The 21,951-nt window shown below is 37.8% G+C and overlaps 1 protein-coding gene across 1 annotated transcript in view; it reads left to right on the top strand.

The window, feature by feature from the left end:
* Positions 1-1,602: 1,602 nt before the first annotated feature.
* The window catches only part of tenm3 (teneurin transmembrane protein 3), an 869,227-nt gene continuing 848,878 nt past the window's right edge, over positions 1,603-21,951 (top strand). Inside the window, exon 1 of the mRNA XM_025908309.1 lies at positions 1,603-1,735. The gene's annotated coding sequence lies outside the window, so the exon portion shown is untranslated. The remainder of the gene's footprint in view (positions 1,736-21,951) is intronic.

The following is a 21,951-nucleotide window of genomic DNA, read 5'->3' as shown; positions in this document are numbered from 1 at the left end:
TGACATGTACACAACTAAAAACACCTCTTTGTAGTGTTGTGTAAGAAAAAAACATTTCTTACATTTCTAGATTTTTACATTAAACACATTCCTTTATCTTTGTTTGATAATGCTCACAGTTACTGAAGCTGTGCTATATTTTGCTTCATGACAGATTCGCAGTGATACCATGAGTGTTAATTAATGATGACGTCTTGATGATTTCATTCAAAATAAAAATGAGTCTTCTTGAAGAGCTGCAATTGTAATAGATCATTTAAAAAAGTAAGTAGTTACATCATTTGTTTACTACCAAAGAAGTTGAACTACAGACTTAAAATATATGATTTCAGTCAAAGTAAAATAAAAATTTAATTTTAATTCAATTTAAAAATAAGCATTTTAAACTATTAAGCTTAAGTAAATAACACAGGTGTTATTATAAAGGGAATATCTCTGAATAAAAGACTCCTGAAGCTTTTTGTGTTGATTTTTTAAAAATATATCAGCACTCTTCAGAATCAAAATTACAATTTGCTTTCAAATTAAAGTAATATTAGCAATAATCCCTCTTATAGTGTATATATAGCAACTTGAATGAAAAAAAGGCTTTTATAGATTCTGCAAATGTCCAAAGTTGGATTTTAGGAAGCAACAAGACTAGTCCTGGAAGCTGCACCGCTGCTTTGGTGCTGTAGCAGGTAAGTGATTTAAATGTATAATCTATTCTCTACACACCAAAAAAAGCAGGCAGGAAGTCTCTCACCTTCGTCAATGCTGTCACACCATGTCCATGTCATTCATTACCAATAACAACAACAACATCAATAATAATAATAATAATAATAATAATAACAATAATAATAATAATAACAATAATTAAAAATAATAGTAATAATAATAATATTTAAAGAAGAATTAAATTACCTTCAACACTGTAAGATCTTCCTGCTTTCTTCAGTTTACCCTGCAATCTTACTGCACATTCTTTACACACACCTGTTTTATGTCCAGTAGACTTCATTGTATTTTGTATTTTGTATAGTACAGTTATATAAAATGCAATGCCTGCAGGACATTTAGCCACCAGACCTTTTCTGTCGTTTAAAATTTACTGTAAACAGCTGTACATGAGTGCAGCAGGAAGAAAAGAGTGGAGACAAGAAAAATGAGAGTGGTGAATAAAATGTGGAAAGAAAATTGAGGTGGGGGGGATGAGGAAAAAAGGAAAAAAGAATTTTAAAAGCAGAATGTACAGAAGAAAGATAACACATCAATGCGTCTTAAGGGAGAACCTGGGGGACGGGGGGCAATAGAAAATGATGACATTTAAAAAGTTCAGAGTCCAGTGTAATTAACAACAATAACAAACTCCATACTGGAGCTGACACACTAACATTTCGTCCTGGTCAGTTGTGTTCTATCTTTGGTTCAATAAGGGTTAAAAGAGAGAGAGAAGAGCGCAGCCTTCATAATGACACCACCCTCCCTCTTCGTTATTCTCCAGACTACATCCAGAAACCGTCAAGCTCGTGCTCCCGGCGTTAGCGCACGTACACACGCGCACTCAGCCTTCGTCTCCCCATCTTTGTGTCCATTCAAACTCACTCAGTCACACGCACGCACACACACCTGCTGACGGAGGAGAGGAAGAAAAAGGAGAAGAGGAGACAACGGCGGATCACGGGGCGCATTAACGCATCCGGTCTCCCGAAAAAAAACGAGAAGAGAGCTACCGGCACTCCACTCCTTCAAGGTAAGGACTTTTACGGAGATGAAGATCCTCGCTCGGCTGCTCTCAGGTGGCAAATGTACAATGCATGCGAGTGTAGAAGTTGTACACTGAGTGTGGATGTGGAGCTCCAGTGGATTAATTGGAGTGAATGGATGGTGAGTTGTTACTGGCTGCTGTTAATTAGGAAACTACACACTGGAGTTTTCAACAGTTGCACAGCTTGCACAGCGAGACAGCTGGTTTGGGAGTTGTTTGATTATTTAAAGGTACTATGGCACGGCAAATGGTTGCTGGAAAGCCTACTGTTGAAAAATTAGAGTGACATTTGAGACATGCAGACAGTTTTGGGGGTTTTGTTATTAATAAGCTTCATTTATTAAAATTGCACAAACTCTGTACAAAGTTTCACACACACTCTCACTGATTGCTCATTGTTGGATAAGCAGGCATAATAACCTCATTCGCAACAGGTTCACTAACTGTATCATTAAGCTGTGGCAGGTGTTACAGGTCGCTGGGTGTCACTGACACTTTGCCACATCCCTACCTGCACTCATATCGTGGACATATTTCTCACATTTCCAAACACACCCTGTGGACCAGAAGTTTTCAAACAAGTTTCACTTTATTTTTAAAACAGTGTAAATTATGTACAAGATATATGGTAATGTGATTCCTATAGAATTTAATGATAAATATTACAAATTTAAAATGTAACCATGTTTGATCAGAAGAAGTGACCTATTAAAAAAAAGAGTGTTGCCTGAGGGCACTGCGGCTCTAACTGAACCCCACATGGTGTGATAAAAGAGCTGGGCTCTGCTGTTTTCTTTACGCTGTCAGATGGAGATTGTTTTTCACTGCAGTTTTTTAGTTGCTATCAGTTTGTATTTCAGCAATCATTTTATGTCTGAAATAGAAACTTAATTTGCATGGCTGGGGTTGACACTTAAGACCACACTGGCCTGGTAGACAGTGGTTAAGTCAGGCTTAACACTGTTAAGGTGTTCAGAAGTGCATATGAATGCAGGACAGTTATGAAGAGCTCAAAGGGTTTAGCCTAGTCAGTTTAAAACGTCAACCTACATTCCAACCTGACCCGAGTATGAGTGGACTAGGGTCAGGTCGGGCCAGAGTGATGTCAGTTTCGTCATCAGATGGATGGCCGCGTGCCTGCTTGGTTTTTGGGAACGCCCGCACTCGTCTGCAGATAATTCATATCTATATTATGTCATAATCTCATTATACTTCACAATTTGGCATAATTGAGGCCTTAAAATATCAGACATTGTTGAATACTGGTAAGTACTGCAGTAGCCTACTTACATCTAACTGCACTGCAGATATTATATAGCTTGTTGCGTTATGGAGATCACCTGATTTTACTCGATATTTCTATGGATAAATATTGAAATGCTGCCCTTAAAAAATCTAAATAAACTAAACTAATAGTTTATTTAACACATGCAGCACCAAATACATAGCGACTGATCAAGCTACTCAGCTACTCAGATCAGTCAGTGTGGATTTTTATTTACCTTGAAATACAGATTTTGAACACAAGACTACAGCGTGACATACGTAAAATGGAAAGCTCACAATGCACTGAAGCATCCACGCTCATGATGGAGCTTCATGTGATATACTGTAGGAAGTGAAATGATGAGAGAATAATTAAGTATTGCTTCTCTATGGGTATAATTGATTTCTGGCAATTGTGGTTGTGCCCTAAATATTCAGCCCTAACATTTAACTACTACTACACTTTTCCAAACTTTTACATTGGAATTTGTTAATTTGGACTGAATGGTAAATGACTTACTTCATATATTTGATCAGTTTTAGCATAGTCACCCAGTCTTTAATATTGTATTAATATATTATATTGTATTATTATTGTCTATACATTCATATTTTGTGGGAATTTAATTTAACATCTTGTCTCGTGTGAATGTAGCAAAAAAACAATAAACGCAAAAATATATATATATATATATTTTAGAAAGACAAAAAAGAGGCAAAAGTAAATTAAGGCGATCAGTTTCTAGATAATTCAAGTGTCAGACTTCTATGAAATAAGTAAAGAGTCCATAGTCGCAGACAAAAGTAAGAAAACCTTCCCTTTTTTTTTCTTTAATGACCAAAACACTGCACTGCTGTGGGGAAGGAAAGAAAGCGCTGGTGATGACAGTGCAGTAAAATGAGCAGCTGTCACAATGACATATTTGAAATTAACATTGCAAACAATGTTAATTGTGCAGCAGCAATACCTAAATTGAAAGAAGTTTGAATTGAATTAAATTAAATTACTTCAGATTTTCACCTTAGGAAAGATTATTCAGGTGATCTCAACCTGAATGTGGACTGACACAAACCCAGCAGCCTCATGAGGCACAATTCGTTTACAAGGTGATTAGATCCCACATTAAAAAGTACTGGAATTAATATTAAAGAGCATTTCTTATTTACTGGTTTCTCTGGGATCCCGGTGGATTATCCCCCCAACCGAGATATGCCAGTAAATATTATATAAGCTACCATTTGCGTGTTTGCCTTTCAGTAAACTCTACTGCCTACAACAGATTTTAATGACAAGGTAGAGGTTTATATTTGGAATGGTTGAAAGTAATAAACTGTATTAAAAAAGGTTTGTGTTATTTAGCTGAAAATATTCACTGTGTAGCATTTGAAGGATAGTGAAATGCTTTAGTATGTCAATCCATTAAAAAAAACCAAACACTTAATTTGTGATTATAGTATTTCTGTGGAATATCTACCTTTTCTAATGTGTCATGTGACAGGTTTTTAAAAATGTTTTCTCTTCCTTCCAGACAGTCTGTTGTCCTTCATGCAGGTGTATGTAAATTTAAATTTAAAACTAATTTGTATTGCTGTGCAAAGGTTTTTCTTTTCTTTTTCTAAATGCTTAAAACAAAGTAGTGTAACTGATGTTTCTTGCGGATGTTCAAGTCTGATTGGTTAGCGAGGAGGTCCTCAACAGAGCCATAGTAGTTTTTGTTCTATTCGTGTACAAAAAGTTGTCACTGTTTTTGTGATTTCTTTGAGAAACATTCTTTTTATCAGTGATTGTTATAAGATTATTTGAATATCCCCATGCGTCCTGAAAAAACACAAAATATTCTGATAACATACCGTTATCAGAAGTAGTGGTGCTGTTAAATATTTGCATCCAGCTACTTAATTCTGTATATTTAGAGCATTTAAATATATATAACATAAAATATTACCAGAACAAAAGTACAAAATGTAACCATTTCATCTTGTTCGAAGCTTTGTGTTGTACTGATTGCTCTCATTTGTTCAGATGCAGAAAATATCCTAACTCTGTCAACATTTTAGGTGGTTTCCATTGTACCTTTTGCTCTTTCTTGGTTTTTTTAGGTGATTTTCTAACTGAGCTGACTATAGGGAATTAATAGGTGTTTCCCTTGAACACTAGTACAAAGGATTTGGTATTCTTTTTTGTTACATTTGGTAAAAAAAAAATTGAATCACAACAAACTTGATGAAGAGGCAGTGCCGGTCCATCAAGTGGTTCTAAAACATTTTTTTTTTTTTTTTTGTAAAGCACTGCAGTGAAGGAAAACACTCTAAAAGAATCCAGATATTATTAATAGCTCATTATCATCTGCAGTACTTGCCCAAAAGAAGCCACACAGAAGAAACCTCACAACTTATCCTGCTTTGTGTGTCCAGTTTATACATGTCAACTTTGTATAAATAGTCTTGTTATATGCCTTGCCAGGCATATAACAAGATGTCCAGTCAACATTAAATTACTTAAGATAACCATAACTGCCTTAGACTAGTCAGCGATATAAGACGGGTTCCTCTACTCAGATGCCCTTAAATACATCTTTAAAAGATGTTTATTTTTATAAAACACAATTTGTGGGCAGGCTGGTGATTGTCATGTGTTCTTTTACTTTGATATACCGTAACCGGTCGCAGCAGATGGCCCCGCCCCTCCTTGAGCCTGGTTCTGTCACAGTTTTTCCTTCCCACTGTCGCCAAAGTGCTTGCTCATATGATTGTTGGGTTTTTCACTGCATGTATGATTGTAGGATCTACCTTACAATCTAAAGCACCTTGAGGCCACTGTTGTTGTGCTTGGGTGCTATATAAATAAAATTGAATTGAATATTTACATTAATTCTAGTTATGTATCATTTTGCGACTAGTTCATTGTAAGGGATAACCAAACATTTCAGCCTTCTGTGCCATTTATGCTGTTGACTCTTTGGCAATGGAAAGTAGTTTGTCACATAATATTTACTATTTCCATTAAAATGCTCAGGGCTCTTGAATCGGCAGTTTTGGGAAAGTAATATGGTTTGTAAGCTTCTTAGTTTGCCACTGATTGCTGAAGGGGTTTCTAAAGTCATACTTCAGACACCCGAAGGTCTCTTGGGCAGCCTCTTTTTATATCGTGTGTTCCCTAACACTTTTCATGTTCCAGAGGAAAAGCTGTTTTTTTTTTTTTTTTACCAATCAATTACTGTGTGATTTTGAGTTTGCACCAGGTGTGAATGGTTTCTGTTAGAGGAAATGTTCTGTGCAAGGGGCAAATGCCCAGTGCTCAAGGTCAAACAAGTGTGTTAGGAAAGAAAAATAGTTTTCTTGACAAATTACTTTTCTTACCAATGAATGAACTTGATTTGTGTGTGTGACAAAATTACTTTTTTACACAGTGCTTTAAAACAGGTTAAAAGAATAGAAAAAATAAGAAAAAAATTCTCAAATGTTCATACATTCTACAGCTTTACCCACAAGGATGTTGGCATCCAGCACACATCTATGATGCAAATGACATATTTAAATGAATGAGAGATGACTGCTCTGATTTGTGAATACTGATAAAGTTATTAATATAAATGCAGAAGCGTTATCCTATTCATTTCCTGTTGTAGAAGAGACTGGGGCTATGAATCTTGGAGTCATAAGGACTTGACATCACATAGGGAGGCTGACAGAAAGAGAAATTCAGACTCCATAATGTCAAACACAGGACTGCTACTGTAATACAAGCCTATATATACAATGCATCAAACTTTATGTAACACAGTATTGAGGTAGACAATATAGATACGACATCTGTATCTGCAATATGGGAAACGTGCACACGGTTATCATTGTCTTTTTTCACCTGATTTATTTCTGAAGGTGTCATGATATGATTTCAAGTTCCTTCTCGCTGTATTACCTTGAAAATATGAAAAAAGCATTTTAAAAACCTTGTTACTGTTTCACATTAAACAGACCTTCATCCCATTAATGAATCATGGATCGTGGACAGGTTTGTGCTGTAAAAAGAGTGCCTTTTTATAATATAAAAGAAAGAAATTTATATCTTTAACTATGATGACAATATTTATTGGCTATACAGGGACATACTGTACTCTGCCTATGCATAAACCGGCTACACTTACAGCTGAAACAATTAGTTGTGTGATGAATATGGTGGGCAGCAGAAATGTGATTTGTGGCAATTCAACTCAGTCTGTTATGGACACTTCTCTGGATTACTTTACACAAACATGCTGCATAAATACAACATTCTAAAACTGAGTAAAAATGCCCATTCAGAGAAGTTTATTTTTCATTTCATAGCCATCTACTGATATCGACCATATGGCGCTTTCTTCAAAAAAAAAAAAAAATTGATTGATAACTTGGATTGTTAGCTATAGAAGATTTTCTCAATATTATTGTAGGGTTTTTACCTTATAGTATAAAAAGCATTGAGGCCACTGTTTTGATTTGTCAGCATATAATTAAATTTCACATTCTTCTGACAGCTTTCGTTTGTAAACCTTTACCCATTAAAATATAAAAACTTGAAGTTGAGTTTCAAGAGGTGAAGACAGTTGTAAAGCAAATGACACATGGCAGTTGAACAATAAACACTAAAATAAGAAAACCAAAAATCCCTCATTTGAAAATACCAGAAAATAAAAAGAAGATGATTGTTTTCATAATGGTGTTCTCTAAATACTTTGTGTCAACAATACCATTTATGTGCGACAGAATCACAGCGATAGGACAAAGAGGTCATTTGGGTTGGGTTTTAGATGTCATCGGCCTCCTGTTCGGGATCTGAGAGCAGTTTGAATGGTCACCTAATGTGTGACAAAAGAATCCGCGGTGATGTCCATAATAGTCTGGGCTGTCCTATCTGTCTGTAAAGATTTGCTTTGGCCCTAAAATTACTGCAGTTGATTTATCAGAGATGAGCACAGGAGAGTTTGAAAAAAGAAATACACACGGTTCACAGCAGACGATTTACTGCATTTTAAATTATGGAGTCCATATATTACTACTACTATACTACTGCTACTATATTACTATCAACTACTGTTAAGACATCAACGAAATTCAGACAGATCCTGCAGTTTTCCATAAATTCTGTGTGGTTTATTCCCAACATTCAGGTTGAGGGGTCATATGATGATGCTTTGATTGCAAAATCCCAAGTAACAGTATAGAAAATAGTTGAAAAAAATCTTATTCTGTAGGGGCGGGATTGAGGATTCGATAGAATGGAGCGGATGAGCTTGGAAAATTAGGAAGGAATGCCGGGAGAAGAGATCAAAGGAAATTTCAGACAACAAAAGACCTTGATAGACGAATGAGGGGAACCCTCGATCAGGTAGCGATGTGGCTTCACTCTGAACTGAAGCTCTGACAGTGACTCATTCCAGGATTTTGAGACTTGAGGTTATGACTTGATGCTCATAAATGCTTACAACGCTTGTCTTGAAGTAGAAGATGCAGAGGGGGTGCTTCCCAGGGGCGGCTCTAGAGAAATTTTCTTAGGGTGGCAAGAGGATGGCAAAGAAATCAAATGGGGTGGCAAAATTAAAGCCTTTTTTTCACACACATACACAGGTGGTTACATATGGTTAAAATGATTCAAATGCAGTAAGTATACAAGTTTTTCATATAAATATAGTCTATAACTTGATTATTGTCTGTAGTCCACATAATTACACACTTTAGTTACATAAAACATGTATTTTATGTACTGTATAGCCTGTATAATAAATAAATATGTAGCCCAATAAGTATAAAATCCAGAAAGCTACACAACATGGGGCGGTTTCGCCCTCAAATTGTTTCATTCTATTTTTTCCCCCTTGCCTTGCTTGGTATCATTCTTTTCAGCTCAACCTCACATGTCTGAATTTAGTTTTTTTTCATTGACATACTGTATTAATATTACTGATCTGAAATTACACAAAAAAATTAAAATCCTAGAAGCATTTTTTTACTGTAAAAAAAAAACACAGACATGTCGAGTAAATTATTTTTATAACTTGAAATGCAAATATAAATTGTACATTTTGAAAACTTATGCACACATTTTGTAAACATATTGTAACATACAAACTATTTATCTAAAGATGCAGCCAATACATCTGCTGGTTTTTTTATTTTGTACAACCATTTAAAAATATTACTAAAACTAAAATGAGAGAACAATCAGGTGTCGCAATAAGATGCCCCACAAATTATGTGTGCCAGTAAAAAAATTGGTTTGTCCACCAAAAGACAGAGGACAACACCACAGGGATAAACCTGCAGGCCTGACAACAGCAGGTGTATCACTTCACTGGTTTTCTACTTAGTGACAGTGTTTACATTCCAAATGTGCCTTAGTGACATTCATTAGTGCCCTCACTGATGCACAAAACAAAACAACGACTACACAACACACTAACTACACAAGACAACGCTACACACTAACTATACACTCCACGCTAAACGTCACAAATCTCCCACATCTAAAAACTCTCTCTCTCTCTCTCACTCGCTCGCTCTGTCTCGCTGCCATTACCGTCACTCCAAAAACTTTCCCCTCTTCCTAAACAACCAAATCCCACGTGTTGACTTTTTTAATTTGGTTGACATGGTACATTTTTCCACCAATAGTAAAGAGGTGGCTTTTTCTTTCTTTACTGTTTTCGCGCTGTCCTTAGAAAACGTTGAGGAAAACGCCCCCCAAAAAACGTGACGACAGTATTTAGAAAAAAGCATGGCTTATATATTTTTTTTATCATAACTCTGGATTTACTGGCCTGTAATTAAAATTTAAAAACCGGTGTATACTTTGAAGTCCGAACTTTCAATATGGGCTAAAATAGAGGCTCAGCGTGGCTGCACCTTGTTTCTATGTCAGCTTAAATCAGTCATGTGATTTGGAGGTTTGGCGTGTCCATGGACCCCAGAGGGTTAATAACACTCACCTTCCTTCCATTTCCAGAGTGTAAAAACCAGCCACCTGTGTGAAATTTGAAATGCCCATGGTGTTGTTCAAAATGTACTCTGGCACAATTATAAGCATCACTTGCTGCTGAAAAGAAGAAAAAAAAGGTCTGCTATGGGCTGAACCATTTGTTAATGGTGGAGGGGGATAACACTATGCAATATATTCAGTTTTAGCATTTATATTTACTGTTAACTGTAACTTTGCTCGGTGTTAATACTATCTTATTTTATTATTTATTTATTTTTATTGGACTTCCTCCCGGTCTGCATTTGTGCTTTGTAACTGTAACTGTCAATGTAACTGTAACTGTTTTAACTGTTTTTGTTGCTATTTGTTGTAATCCGCTTTGCTGCCTTGTGTGAAGCACTTTGTTTGACACTGTCCTTTTTAGATGTGCTATAGAAATATTGATTGATTGATTGATTGATTGTACCGATTTCTGAAACAAACAGAGTTGACAGTAAGCAGTTTTGGAAGGGTTTGTTGAATTGAAAGGCTGATTAGATGAGAACCACCTTCCATAATGACAACTCCCCAAACAGAGAGCCAAGTAGAATTCCACCAAGCGGGACGGCTGAACCTCATAGAAGATGATATTGACATTTGGGATGTTATCAGAACCGCGAGTCGGCTTGGATAGCTGTCTCGAATGAGTGTGTCAAGGAGAGAGGGTTTAGATAATGCTAGTGAAAGTACATGAGAAGTGAAGGGATGCCTTGAGGAATTATGCGGGAGGAGTTAAAAGGAGCGATTGAGGACAGAATCTGGCATCCCAGTGTCACGAGGGTTTGCTGGTGGTGTGCAAAGACAGGATAGATGGCAGAGAAACTGGCATCCTGGTGCCCAAAGGGTTTGCTGATGTATTTTGCAGATGAGGGAACAAAATGGGGAAACTGGCATCCTGGTGTAAGGAATGTTTACTGCTGTGTTTGCAAATGACCGATATGGAGAACAAGACTGGCAACACGGTGCCAAGAATGTGCACTGTTATATTTTGTGATAGATGCAGGGAAAAAGCTTGCTGCTACATTTGTGAAAAAGGAATAGAGGGAAGAGAAGCTGGCATCCCGATGCCAGAAAATGTTGCCGCTACAAATTGCAAAAGAGGGATAGAAGAGCAACAAACTAGCAACCTGGTGCCAATAAGTTTTTTTTTATTGTTGATTTCTATCCAGCCTGTCCAGTGCTGGAAAAGTAAGCTGCTGTATTTTGCGAAGGAAGATTAGGAAAGAGAGAACCTGGCATCCCAGTGCAAAAAGCTTTCTGCTGCATTTGCAAATGAGGGATATTTCAATTAAATTAAATGAAATTAAATTTTATTTATACAGTGCCAAATCACAACAACAATCATATGACCCCCTATGTCACTTTGGTGACAGTGGGACAGAGAGAAACTGGCATCCAGTGAGATTCCAGTTTTTCCGCTAGATGCAGAGAAACTGGCATCCCAGTGGTAGTAAAACTTGCTTCTGCATTTTGCGAATGAGAACCTGGCATCCCATTGTCAGGAAGTTTGCAGCTGTATATTGCAAAGGAAGGATAGTAGAGCAATGTTTTGCAACTGAAGACATCCTTCAGGCAGAAGCTTTCCCTGCTGCTTTTTGCAATGCTAGATGTAGAGAAGCTTGAGGGATAGAGAAAGAATCTGGCATCCCAGTGCCGGAAGAGTTCACTGCTGCCCAGTGGTACACTGTAAAAAAAATATTGTAGAATTTCACGGTGAATTACTGGCAGCTGTGGTTGCCAGAATTTCACCGTGAAAAATAAATTGTAAATGTAGAACACAAAACGGTATCCTATTTCGGTAACCTTAAATTTCACAGTAAATAATAATTATTATTTTTTTACATTAAATGACTGAATTTAAACATAAATTCATGTGAAAACAACAGACATTCCGTTAACCTGATTACAGTCTTACTTTGTTAAATATAGTGAAACTGTATAAAATAATACGGTATCATACCTAAAAAGTTGAATATTACAGTAAATTACTGGCAGCTGTGGTTGCCAGAATTTCACCGTGGAAAATATAGTGATAATGCAGAATACATAACGGTATACTTGTTGATAAATTTAAAATTCAGAGTGAACTTTGGTTTTTGTACAATTATTACATTGAAATAAAAAACTAATATAAAGTAAACCAGTTAAAATACATTTTAATAAGCTTGTTTACCGTCTCCTATTGACAAAGCACAGAAGAGCTGTATAATACAAAACATGCCTTTTTATTCAAAAGTTCATATTTACACAAAATTATTGGCAGCTGTTGCAGCCAGAATGTTGTCTAAAAAAATTGAGGTCCAACAAATGAGGCAATAAACATAATAGGGCTAACTGGCATAAAACTTACATTCTTTGACTTTTTGTCATAATTTGCTAGAAACATTAACAAAAACCAGTAGAGACAATGATTAAATTAAACAGCTAACATCCATCCATCCATTCGCTTCCACTTATTCTTTTTCAGGTCGCGGCGCTGGAGCCTATCCCAGCTTTCATAGGGCGAGAGGCGGGGTACACCCTGGACAAGTCGCCAGTCTGTCACAGGGCTAACACACAGGGACAGACAACCATTCGCACTCACATTTACACCTATGGGCAATTTGGATTAATCAATTAACCTATCCCCACAAGTTGCATGTCTTTGGACGGTGGGAGGAAGCCAGAGTACCCGGAGGGAACCCACGCAAACACGGGGAGAACATGCAAACGCCACACAGAAAGACCCCGGCCTGATGGTGGAATTGAACTCAGGACCTTCTTGCTGTGCAGCAACAGTGCTAACCACCGTGCCACCGTGCTGCCCTAAACAGTTAATATTTAATAATCAAATTAATGACTAAAAAGGCACTGATCTAATTAATATCAAACTTAATACAACCCAAAACAAATAAGTACATAATAAACAGTCAAACAAAATTTAAAACACTTGATACTTGCAGTGGTTGACAAAGTTTCTTTCTTTTTTTTTGGCAAAAAATCATCTTTTGCATGGTTGGATGGTTCCAACAACATGCAACAAGCAGAAATGGGAGTGAGACAAAACATTTAACTTACATTTCACAAACTTAAACTGGGACAGGCTGTTTTACAGCTGATCAAATGTTTAGGACCACATGCCTTTAAAAGGCCAAATCTGTGCAAAACTGTGGATTCACTGTCATTTTCTGTCAGGTAGTCAGACTGTCAGGATGTTCTGATGGCAAAAGCAAAAAAACTTTCCTTTTTGAACATGGTCGGCTTGTAGGGTCGCTCACAGCACGTCATCGCTGCTGAGGTGGGATGCAGTTAAGACGGTCATTTCTTAAATAATCCTGGGGGTTATGGAACAAAAACGTGAAGTGGAAGACCTAAAAAATCCTCAACCCAAATTAAGGCCATTAGTGGTGCCGACAGCGCCCCCATAACCATCAAATGGCATCTGAGACTGAAGGGCTTCAAAAACAAATTCTCTGATGAGAAAAAAAAAACAAACTTTTTTTTTTCTCCTGTAATAAAATGTAACCTTGATGGTCCTGATGGTTTCCAACGTTACTGGCATGACAAGCAGATCCCACCTGAGATGTTTTCTTCGCCCTACAGACGAGGGGGTGCCACAATGGTTGGGGAGATGCTTTTTCCTTCAGTGGACCAATGGAGCTTCAGGAGGTGCAGGGGTGTCAAAAGGCTGCTGGCTATGTCCAGATGATGCAGAGAGCATTCCTCATGACTGAGGGCCCTCATCTGTGTGGTAACGACTGGGTTTTTCAACAGGACAACGCTATAGTACCCAATGCCCACAGGACAAAGGACTTCTTCCAGGAGAATAAGATCACTCTTTTGGACCATCCTGCATCTTTCCCTGATCTAAATCCAACTGAGAATGGACAACAGTTCCAGAAAGTAGACACTCTTCGTGTGGCCATCTTCACCACTTGGAGAAATGTTCCCACTCACCTCATGGAAACGCTTGCATGAAGTGATCAACAAGCACAGCGGACCAATTAATTACTGAGTTCAAGTTTGGAACTTTCTGTTTTGGGGGTTTACCCATGTTTTTTGGAGGTGTGGTCCTAAACTTTTGATCAGCTGTAAAACAGCCTGTTTCAGTTTAAGCGTTGTTTTTAATAAATGACATGCTCAAAAAATGTTTTGCCTTACTCATATTTCTTCTTGTTGCATGTTGAAGCTCTACTTGGAACCTTGTTAAGATGCAACCATGCAAAATGTGATTTTTTGCATTTTTTCAAATGGTCTTAAACTTTTGATCAGGACTGTACAACCTAAAAATAACAGCAATTTGTTTTCTTCAGCCACATACATCACAGTCGACCAACAAGTGCAGTTTGTGTTCAGACAAGTTTTGAGCAATAAAAAAAGTAGCTTATATGTAACCTCCTTTATTTGTTGATGAAAAGAAAAACTAAAATGAAGTTATCATGATACATTGGCAAAAAAATTATATTTTTCGGCGCAAAATGTCTGTAGTTTTCTAATAAAATCTCTGTTACTGAGCCTCACAGGTCCTTTTCTTCTGCTGCTGCGCATCACATGCCAGCAGTGGCTTCGCACATGCGCGATTCATTTGCAGTCTGGATGCAGTGGGGTAAAAATCATCTGTTCCATTATCCATTCCACCACGTCATCAATCATGAGAGGCAACAGCCTTAAAAATTTCCAGTTTTATATTAACTGTGCTGAGAGTTTGTTGAGGACTGACCTCACACGGCTTTGAAGAGGTATCAGAGTCAGAGTATTTAAACTGTTTAATGCTCCAATTCAGAATGGAGTAGGTGAACCATTCTTTTTCTCACAATAAAATTTAAGAAACAGCACAACATCATATGACAAAATGCCATAAAAATCTTGTGTCCTAATCAAAATGGCAAACCTGGCTGACAGATGTGAAAATATTTTAAACAGTTGAAAACTGACTCAAACTTTACTCCTTCTATATCTGGTGTACCTTCAGTCTTGAGGTGTTCAACAGGAGACTTGTACATCTCTATGGTGCATTCTGCTCCACAATGATTTGGATCACCACCCTGAAAAACAGATTGTGTCATTAAACAATATCTACAGAAATGTTGTGTACGACTAAAGCAGAAGCCACCAGTGCAATGTGAGCCCAAATTATCTACAGCATGCAAAACAAGGTTCCTTTAACTACAGTTTTATCTATTTATTTCCATAACCTAAAGGATTAACAACTTCAAAGGCATCTTGGTATAGCAGTAGTTTGAAACATGATGAATTTTGGTAAAAAAAAAAAAAAGTACTACTTTTGAATATCTGACCATCACTAATGTCAGACAGTACATCTGATGAAGACTCAGCTGATTGCTCACCTGTTACACATTTCTGGATCCCTTGACTGCCTCACAAAGCTTGGAAATACCCTCATCAGATAATGTTGTTTTAGTTTTAAGAAGTGTAGTGAGCTTATTCAGGGTATATGACTGACCCAACTCATATATTTTTTTAAATTTCCTCTACAATGGTCAGGATGGCAGAAGCAGGTTGCAATGAAATACATAACCCCTCAGTGACTTCACTGACTTGCCACAGAAATCAAAAAGGAACATTGTCTTTAGCTGCTCCTGGTAAATTAAACAGGTGTTTGGTTCACAGTAAAGCTAGCTAAAATCTTCAACCTGCTGCATTAGCATGAACTTTCCAGAAAACTAAACAGGACTGAAAGCGAAGCCTGCGGCAGAGGAACGCTTTCAACGCAACAAGAAAACTAACCGAGCGAACTATGGTTACAGCTGATATACGTTTCAAGTCTAATGATATACTTACATTGAAAGAGAAGGTTGTTGGTTCGGCGCAGGGTGCTGCTGGGCTCCCTTGCTGAGCTGAGTCAGTCTGGACCATTAGAAGTGGCGCTATCTTCTTCTTCGTTGGTTTGGCAGACTACACCCTTACAAGGAGTATTGGTGCCCTCTGCTGTTGCAGTACCTCACAGTCAGACAGCTATTTCTGACAACATAGTACCCTACTCCTCTGTTTTTTTACATATATACATATATATATATATATATGTATATATGTATAGGTGACGGTTTAGACACGTGATGCATTGTCTCCCAAACGTGCATGGACTTTAAGGAAACTGATTGTTACAGCTTTTATAATACATTCGTTGACTGCTCTTGACCTTGCAAACTACACCAATTTATTAACATTATTTCATTATTTTTTTGTATTTCATTTTGATCAATTAATTTTAATTTCAGCAGGTGGTATCACACTCAAACAGATTGAACACGGACTGAGCAGTGGTAAATCCATGATTTAAACCTCCCTATGCCACAAAATATTTTTTTTTCATTGTAAATAGCTGTGTTATACTTGGTGAGACTCTAGAACTTAAAGAAATATATACATTTTTTATTATTAATAATTGTTTGTATGTACTGTTAACATATACTGTTTTATCAAAGAGCCTGAGCTTGTTAATATTAAAAACATTTCACCGTAATTTTCACAATAATTCTAACAATGTTTTAACATTTTGCTAAAATTAAAAGTACGGTATGTTTTAGGTAATTAATATACAGTTGTAGATCGTAAATTCAAATGAAAAAAGCAGGAAAGATTGTCATTCATAAAGAGTTAGTATGTAAATTGTAGGGTGATTAATTGTAAATAATGTTACAGATTTTTCCTGTTGTTTTCAAAGACAATGTGCCATATTACAGTATATTAATATATTTTCAACATATTAGCAGTGTAAAAATAAAAGCAAATCACCATTTTTCAATTTACAGAAATGTAATGTCCATATTACAATCAATTACTCTTTTTGATTTAATGGTAATTTACCGTTGCCATTTTACAGTTATTAACTGTAATTTTTGCTGCTGCATTTGCGAAAGCAGGATAGAGGGAAAACAATCTGACATCCCGGTGCCAAAAGCTTGCTGCTGCATTCGCAAAGGAGGGACGGAGAAAGAGAATCTGGCATTCTTGTGCCAAAAGATTGTTTGTTTGTGTCTTTTTGTACCTGATTCTCTATGTTTACGTTTCAGGTCAGGTCTTAGACTCCATCTCTCTTGGAACATCTTAGGCCTCCCCCAAATGGGGCCAATCTCCCCTCATCACATTCCCTGTTGGTGGCTGATGCTCTCATCTGTCAGTGGTTTGGTGTCCAGGGCTTGGTGCTCAGGTGTGTGGGCTCACTCCTGGTGGCTACTTGGTGGGGCCTGGCCCCTGTGGCCCTCAGATCTTGGGTCTCTGGGCCCAGAGCTAGATCCGCTCCGTCATAGCCAGTTGCTGGCAGAACCTGAGGCCATGGCGCCCCAGCACCCTGTGGTTTCTGCACCTGTGGCTGCTGGGTGACCACCCCGTCTGGGGTACTGTTACTGGTACTTATGCTTATGTTGGTTGTTGCTGTGGTTTCCCTACTGTGTTGTTCTCTTTTTGCTTTCTTTTTTCCAGCAGGTGATCAAGCAGATTTTTAATGTCTTCTCTCTTCCCCTGTTTTTCTTTCCCTCTCCTTTTGTTGAGCCTCTTCCCAACTTCTTCGTGTTTCTCTTTCCTATCCCCTGATCCTGTCTGTTTCGACTGTGATAACTTAAAAGTAGAAAATGTAATAAATAAATAATAAAGACCAGTAAGGCAAAAGCTGTAATGATCCACTTGGGAAAATAAATCTGTTGGGCATTTTTCTTGGCCTTGCTACAGTGCCAGACCGTAGATGAAAAAAAAAAAAACGCTTACTGCTGCATTTGCAAAGGTGCCTTTAGGTGCCTTTCTTGCTTCCAGCTGGAATAACCACATTTACTCAGGGCCTTCTTAATGTGATGTTCTTCTGCTTCCCTGGCTGCTGTCTTTGTGGGCATGGTGTTTGCTCTGTGTTGTAGCGTCCTGATTATTATGGGAGTCAAACCTGAAATACTCATCTGTATGCATTGGTTTTCGGCACACCTCAACTTTTAAAAGCCCCCCACTGATGAAAATCTCAGTCTAAGAAGGCTAACCTGCCGTTTTTCATATCTTACCTTGTAAACTTGATGTATTGGTCCATTGCTTCAGTGACTGAAACACAAGTAACATCATATCAAACCATTGTTTCATCTGCCTCCATAATGACGTCTCTCACCTTCTCAAAAAAATCCAAGGTGTTCTGGATGTGGTGTTTACAGCTGCCTACGAACCGGTCGAAGCCAGAAACTTTGAGATGTTATAGGTGACCGAGCTGATCATATAGACGGTTGGTCTTACAGGTACATCCTGTTCAGTAAACCATACAGACTTTGTGTAGCTTCCCCTGGGTATAGCCTGTGGTATGAGGTCTGGTCAATGGTCTTGTTCTAACTGCTTCAGACAGTCTATCACCCTCTTCCTAAAACCACTTCCTGGGTCTCGTTTCAGGTGCTCATAAGTATTTTTGTCAGGGAGCAGTGGCAAAATTTTCTCATGATAGTCTTTCTGGTTTGGCAATACTGTGTACCTTTCCTTGTCTGCCAAAAGGATGAAAATGTTGTTATAATAATGATAATAATAATGGATTGGATTTATATAGCGCTTTTCAAGGCACCCAAAGCGCGTTACAATGCCATTATTCATTCACTCTCACATTCATACACTGGTGGAGGCAAGCTACAGTTGTAGCCACAGCTGCCCTGGGGCAGACTGACAGAGGCGAGGCTGCCATATCGCGCCATCGGCCCCTCTGGCCAACACCAGTAGGCGGTAGGGTAAAGTGGTAAAGTTATCATTACTAAGCGATGTGATTGCCTTCCTCTCCTCCTTGCTGATGTTGGATCTTGGGGGCTTTGCATTGCTGAGAGAGGCTGAAATGTTTGTCTGAGTTGCTCTGCTTCCATGTCTGCGATGTTGTTGGTTCGAATCGCTGTTTCTGTGGCTGTGATCAGTTCTAATAGCGAGACTTGACTCGCCGTCAGAACAAAGTTCAACCCTTTTGGAAGGATGCTTGGGTAAGTTGTCTGTCAGACAAATTTTTCACCCACTTGTCCACATCCTCGGTGTGGCGTCCTCTCTTCTGGCCACTGAGGACACTCTCCGTGTTTTGCTGTGGTTTCTGATGGACAACAAGTAAGTCAAACTTCCTTTATTGCCTGGTCTTAGGCTTTTCATGCTGTGCTAGATGAGCCTTCTCAGTGAATTCAATCATTGCTTTCAGACTATTCTCATCTAGAATCATTGTAAGTGTCTGTTGGATCCGCTCTTCTTTAGATTTTTGCACATTAGTGGTAAAAATTGTTTCCCCTCTTTCATTGAGCAGCTGGTATTTTGCCTTCTGGGGTATTTGTTGCTTAAAGGCTCATTTGCAGACTTAGGAGTAATCCTGTTTTGTCTGCATCTGAGGCAGAATCTCATGTGGTTCCTGTAGTGAGCCATCTTACGTGCTGTTTGCTCAAACTCATGTACTAGCTTTAGGCAGTCCTTGCCAAAGTGGGTTAAAATGTCTTGATGCATGCTCAATCATCCAGGTAAGGGAATCCCAGGAAGTTGATTCTGTTCATCTGAACGTTATGTTTTCAGTGGGATAAAAAATACATTTGTATAATGACTGAAACTAGCACCAGCAGTTTCAACCTTGTAAAAGTCGGTAAAACCTGCATTCAGCTGAGACTGAAGAAGTCACTTGGATGAGTGACGAAAAGTTTCTCCCACTGAAAACACTACGTCCAGATAAACAGAATCAAGTTTTTGGAATTTCCTTACCTGGATGATTGAGCATGCATCAAGACACTTTGAAACAGAGGGTTTAGCATTTTTGCATAAGTGTTTCCAGTTCATTCCAGATTTTCAGATACTTATTTTAAACAATTATCATTACCATGGTATTAAATTCCTGTTTATTATGCAAAAACAGGTGCTTTCTTGGTAATCATCACTATTATTTAAGTTTGTTTTTAATGGTTATTAACATGGTTATTAATGTGTTATTAAATAGAAACAGGCAGTTTTGTATTTTTCAGTGCTGTTTTCCGCTTATTAGACAGAAACAGATGTTTCCATTTAATGATCCAGAACAGTAAACATAATATTTACTGCTTTTTATCAAAGCAGATTGGGGGGCACCTAAGGCAGGATTAATTCAAGAACTATAATATAGCAATACTTCACAAATACTATCCTAATACTATCTTATCGCTTGCAGGCTATCCAATGGTTACCAAGGTATTACGCTACTATTACCAGTTGGTTTTGCCTAATGGGCATGCATTTATTTACACATTATTACCCCGAGTTGTTGGGCCTTCATTATTCAATTGCATAAATTTCAGTGTAGGATTACTTAACTGTAACCACTGTTGCTACCGTAATATTACTTAGATATTAGCTGATTAACTGAGACATAATAACGTAAACATTACCACAATATTATGTTCTTGTTTCTACATTGTTACCACTTTGTTACCGAGCTGTAATACAAAGATCTTCCCAGCTAGCTAGCTAGATGGATAGATAGGAGTGCATGATTTCTGACAATTTTCAAATACAACAATACATTAGATTGGTATTTAGGCTTGGTAAAAGAAAGTCTTCAACTATGCTTGTATTAACAAAAATGAAATGGAAATGCATTTATTGGCATTTATTAATGAAGAACTTTTGTGAGTTTGTCTGCAATTGCCTCACCCTCATACACATGCACAAACATATGCATAAAGTGTTTGCTTTTCTGTCTTTGCTCTTCTGAACAATGTGAATAACTGACATTCCAGTCTTTATTGTAATCACAATCATAACTTACTTAATCACAATTTAATCACAACTTTGTGCATTGTCCTGTTTCACCTTTTTGAACCACGGAAGATTACTGAAGTGAAAAGATTACTAAAGTGGTTGCAAGAAAATCTGCCACATGGTGATCATTTTGTGAAGCTACTGCCCTAAAGTCTTTTATCATCTGTATCAACTGAACAGTGTTGGGAAGTAACGGAATACATGTACCGGTGTTACGTATTTAAAATACAAAATATGAGTAATTGTATTCCGTTACAGTTACCGTTTAAAAAGGTGGTATTCAGAATACTGTTACTTTGTTGAAATAAAGGGATTACACGGCGGTCTTTTCCTGTTTCATATGTTAGGGCAGTGGTTCCCAAACTTTTTTTGCCAGGCCCCCCTTTTTTACAAGAAAAATTTTTCTCCAATTGATCTTTCTGAGTTAACCTCAATAATTAATTCCTCCAAACCATCAACGTGTCTTTTAGACCCCATTCCTACAAAACTGCTCAAAGAAGTCCTGCCATTAATTAATTCTTCGATCTTAAATATGATCAACCTATCTCTAATAATCGGCTATGTACCACAGGCCTTCAAGGTGGCTGTAGTTAAACCTTTACTTAAAAAGCCATCTCTAGACCCAGCTATCTTAGCTAATTATAGGCCAATCTCCAACCTTCCTTTCATATCAAACATCCTTGAAAGAGTAGTTGTCAAACAGCTAACAGATCATCTGCAGAGGAATGGCTTATTTGAAGAGTTTCAGTCAGGTTTCAGAGCTCATCACAGCACAGAAACACCTTTAGTGAAGGTTACAAATGATCTTCTTATGGCCTCTGACAGTGGACTCATCTCTGTGCTTGTCCTGTTAGACCTCAGTGCAGCGTTCGATACTGTTGACCATAATATCCTATTAGAGCGATTAGAACATGCTGTAGGTATTACAGGTACTGCGCTGCAGTGGTTTGTATCATATCTATCTAATAGACTCCAATTTGTACATGTAAATGGAGAGTCCTCTTCACCCACTAAGGTCAATTATGGTGTTCCACAGGGTTCAGTGCTAGGACCAATTCTGTTTACATTATACATGCTTCCCTTAGGCAGCATCATTAGAAGACATAGCATAAATTTTCACTGCTATGCAGATGACACCCAGCTCTATCTATCCATGAAGGCAGGTAACACACACCAATTAGTTAAACTGCAGGAATGTCTTAAAGACATAAAGACCTGGATGGCCGCTAACTTTCTG

This window comes from Oreochromis niloticus, linkage group LG6 (genome assembly GCF_001858045.2).
Source record: "Oreochromis niloticus isolate F11D_XX linkage group LG6, O_niloticus_UMD_NMBU, whole genome shotgun sequence".
Taxonomy (NCBI): domain Eukaryota; kingdom Metazoa; phylum Chordata; class Actinopteri; order Cichliformes; family Cichlidae; genus Oreochromis; species Oreochromis niloticus.
Note: the sequence above shows the minus strand (reverse complement) of the source record. Positions and strands in the feature narration are given on the sequence as shown.